The 4,289-nt window shown below is 34.6% G+C and overlaps 2 long non-coding RNA genes across 2 annotated transcripts in view; both read right to left on the minus strand.

Moving 5' to 3' along the window:
- Window positions 1-368: 368 nt before the first annotated feature.
- Window positions 369-2,374, minus strand: LOC116094265. The gene is made up of 3 exons (XR_004120015.1): window positions 2,187-2,374; window positions 1,423-1,499; window positions 369-1,238 (listed from the first exon to the last, which is right to left on the minus strand). It is a non-coding gene; the product is annotated as an uncharacterized LOC116094265 (long non-coding RNA).
- Window positions 2,375-2,981: 607 nt separating this feature from the next.
- Window positions 2,982-4,289, minus strand: part of LOC116094266 — an 8,938-nt gene continuing 7,630 nt past the window's right edge. The window contains exon 2 of the long non-coding RNA XR_004120016.1: window positions 2,982-3,301. This is a non-coding gene — a long non-coding RNA (uncharacterized LOC116094266). The remainder of the gene's footprint in view (window positions 3,302-4,289) is intronic.

Raw genomic sequence — 4,289 nt, forward strand, 5'->3', positions numbered from 1 at the left:
CAGACACATAAACTCACAATAAGCACATAAATAGATGGAGAAAATCAAATTAAGTATAAGAAAGAAAACAGGTATATGCAAAACAAGACAGAAATAAAAGTCAAGAAAAATGATGTCAGTTAATCAGAAAAGGAGATGAATATAAATGTATTGAGACTGAAGATAGAACGCCATCTATACTGGAATAGTAGTGATCCCTAGTGAGAATGTGTATGGTATCATTTTTGGTTTGTTTTTGGGAATACATGTAGAATGAGGGAAATATTATCAATATTTCTCAAGTGTCTTTCTAAATACTATTCAGATATCTTGAATGTTTTGATAACTAGATGAATGAGACAGAGACATTCTCCCTGAAAACCAGCAGATACTGTTGTTATCAGCTCGTTTATCATCTGAAGTTCTTATAAACAGCCAAAGCAGAAAATCTATTTCTCTCTTGTGAGAACCACATTCTTTTTTTTTTTTTTTCTGCTGTCTTGCTTTCGGCGGAAGTCTCTACAAATTCATTTGAAAAATTGGTTTGTCAGTATTACACTTCAGTTCTGTGGGCTGCTGCTATAAACAGACAGGTAATTTGCCCAGGGAAATGGTGGGCTGTGTGGCAGTGTCTGCCAGACTAAAAACTAATTGAGGAAGCCGTAAGTCATTCAACCCAGAACTCCCTGTTGCAGGTCAGCATTAGCAGTCAGTGAAATAGGAAAAATACACTAGAGTTGGCTGGTATTGTTATTCTGAATGGAATGGGTTTCACAAGCTTTACACAGCACCTTGGGTAAAATTTTCTGGGCAATGTCCAGAGCTGAAGACTTCGAAGTCCAATATGTAGTAAGAACTTTCCTCCTTATGTACATATATGGGGACTCCAATGTTAAAGGATTTAGTAGAGAGATAAATAGAACTCTGAATTTCTGAGATGGAGAGCTCAGGAATACTAGATTTTGGATGGTCTTTGAAAGTTTCTCTTCTTCATGAAGTTTCCAGGCTTTCCTATATAGTACAGGTCAGTTCATAATGTAGGCAACTTCTGAAATGGATGCGTGCTGACTTCTAAGGCATATTAACAGTTTTTGTGAGTAGAAGTAGTGAAATGAGAATATCAAAAACACAAAGAATGTCTGAAATACAGCAGGTCATTGACTTGAGGCCACACTTGTGATTCAGATCCACTTGCTTTGTTAGGGAGTTCTGCAAACAATGGTTCTGGTGTTCCATTTGGTCTGTAATCCTTCATAAACCTACAAGAGAAAACATGATGGGACTAACTAACCCACACACCATCAACCATTCTAACATTCTTTTAACAATTGTCTGGCATTTGCAGTTGCTAGGTTACGCCTCTGACCAGATGTGCCAGACTTTAGTGTTAAAGCCCCAGGAACCCTGCTTAGTAGGGCCTGTTAGCTTATCATTGTTACTTACTCATGTTCCATCAAAATGAGACAATTGCGACAAAGAAGAGAATTCTTTCTCTGACAGAGTTGGATAATAGCAGCTGCCTGTTAGGAGAATGAAATGATTAATTCTCTTCACCAACTGGACTGCATGTGTGTGTGTGTGTGTGTGTGTGTGTGTGTTATGTCATATCAATTTGTATAAATATATTTCTGCATATCTACACATATGGAAAATTATTGAATATATTTGTGAGGATGTCTGTGGGAGATATTAACATCTAAATCATTTGGTAGAGTTCTGTAAGTCCTATATTTGCTTTCACAAATCTGAGCTATCCTCTATTAATACTTGAAAGCCCCATACATAATAAAGAGCTGGGAAAAATACAATGTGCTTCATCTGAGTGAGTGATTTCATTAAACATTGGTGTTCATTTTAGACTCTCCAATGTATGAACATATATACCTGTGTGTCAATCCCTTTATATTTGCAAAATATCTGTATTCCTTTAAGGTTGAACTGAAATTCCTAGGTGAATAAGCCTTCAGACTGAGAGTGAATTAATTATCTAACTAACAATCCAGGGTCTCCAGCTCTGCAGACGTAAGTTTGTGAGATTTCCCAACCTCCATAATCATGTGAATCCACTCACAGTATAAATATATCAAACCCTGTTTGCCAGCTATTACTTGCCTGCCCACCCCCCCAAACACACACACACACACAATTATGTTACATTCATCAATCTTTGTTTTGGTCACTGATTTGTCAGCTTTCATTTTACTTACTCTGGTTCTGTTTCTCTGCAGACTATTATAGGAAGTACCTTGATTCCTGAATTGGTATGAATAAAACCAGTTTAAAGTTTAGCAGAACTTTGTTCATGGTGGAGATTTTCTGCATTTAGAGAATGAATTTCTTTTCTCTTCTCTTCTTCCCATGCCCCTCTTTCCACATTTCAGGTGGAGTTGTTTGTAGTGCATATTCTACTTTGGAGGAGAACATAGGTCTGCCATTAGGAGCAAACACTCTTACCTACCATGGGAAAATTTGTTTAGTGAACATTTTAAATGTCATATTCAGAAGAACTCTAAGGAGTTTGTGGGACAAAATTAATTTCTTTGGTATACCTGATTTTAGTTAAAATTTGATTTTTAAGTAACTTGCTTTAATTATGAAGTGGTGACCCCCCCCAACCATAAGCTTAATTTGTTGCTACTTTGCAGTTATAATTTTGCTATTGTTATGAATCATAGATATCTGATATGCAGGATATCTTTTATGCTACCTCCATGAAAGGGTTGTTCAACCCCCATAGGAAGGATGACCCCCAGGTAGAGAAGCTCTACTCTAAATATTTAAAACCAAGAATAAATGCCTACAATATATTAATAAGCTTCAGAATAAGTAAGGATAAGCCTGACCTTTTACCTGTTTTCTATTTGCTAGACAAATATCACCAATTCATCATCAACAGTTCATGGTGCATTTCTCATAGTATACTAGAGCAAATCATTCTTTTAAAAACACCAGCAACAAAATTTGGATAATAGAAATCATGAAATTTACTAATGCAAATTTTCTAAGGATGTTTTAATTAAACATCACATGACAGGAGTTAAAGTTACAGAAGTTATTTTTCTGACAGTTTTTGAAGCTGGAGGTCTGTGTTCTTTAAATTTAATTATCTATTAAGTTTCTCTCCTTGCCTTTCAGACACCTGTCTTCTTGCTTCCATTTCTAGTGGTTACTTCTCTTTGCATATGTCTCTGGTGTCTCTATATTATATTTTCCTTTTTACATGGAGACAAATCAATCCTGATGTAGAGGTGTAGAGGTATATGCTCCCAGAAGACTCCACCTGGTTCTTAGAAGATCATAACTTCTACGTCAACTTGCATATCTAGCAAAGTTTTGTAACAAATAAATAAATAAATAAATAAATAAATAAAAAAATAGTAACTATTTCCTATTTCAAAGAGGGCACAAGTCAAATTGAATGGTTTTTTACACTATTGATTCCTGTTATTTTGCCAGACCTTTTAGTCTAATTTCGCAGATTTTGTGGTTCAAGAGTTCACAATTTCAAGAAATATTTGTAGCTTGTCTTCTAGAGAAAGACATTATAATTAATACTATCTTATAAAATTAAGTATTTTCTAGTAGGATAAAGACTTTCCACCCAAAAGGAGAATATTAGTAGATCTAAATGCATGAACTACTTGTATAGACACATGCCATGAAATTCAGATAATTTTCTCACATAAACAAAATTGCTGTTGATGGCAATCTTTGTCTTCAGAGATAGTGTCAAAATATTTTACTGGAAAAACTACACTGTTACATTTTTCTTCCTAAACAAACAAACAAACAAACAAACAAAACTGATGTAAGGTTATAATAACTGCCAATATGTCTATTTCATTGTAATCTTTGGAAAGTCTACATCTACTGACACACTGTTAAGTTCCAATTAAGACAATCCTCCTTTGATTTCCTGTTTTCCCAATCTCTATTAAAGAAAATGAAAATACTTTAAAGCCATGGTTACTGACATTTTTAGTCCTGTGTCAAATACAACTTGAAATGTCTGAGCATATTCTACTATTTACTGAATGATTAGCTAGCTATATTTTGTAGTTATGACAAAGTAATGGAATAAAATATCTTGTAGGGTTTGAGTTTTGTTTCTGTTAATAAATTTTGTACCACTAAAAGTTTGCCAGTTATTTATACTACACAAATACAAACTTATTCCCTTTGTTAATGTAACAGCCTTCAGTTCTCTCTTTATTTGTTCTTGTTTACTTTAAATATTTTATAACCTTTAGGTTATCTCTCAATCTCTGTGTGTGCCTGTGGGGTGTGTGTGTGTGTGTGTGTGTGTGTGT

This window comes from Mastomys coucha, unplaced genomic scaffold, assembly GCF_008632895.1.
Source record: "Mastomys coucha isolate ucsf_1 unplaced genomic scaffold, UCSF_Mcou_1 pScaffold16, whole genome shotgun sequence".
NCBI lineage: Eukaryota > Metazoa > Chordata > Mammalia > Rodentia > Muridae > Mastomys > Mastomys coucha.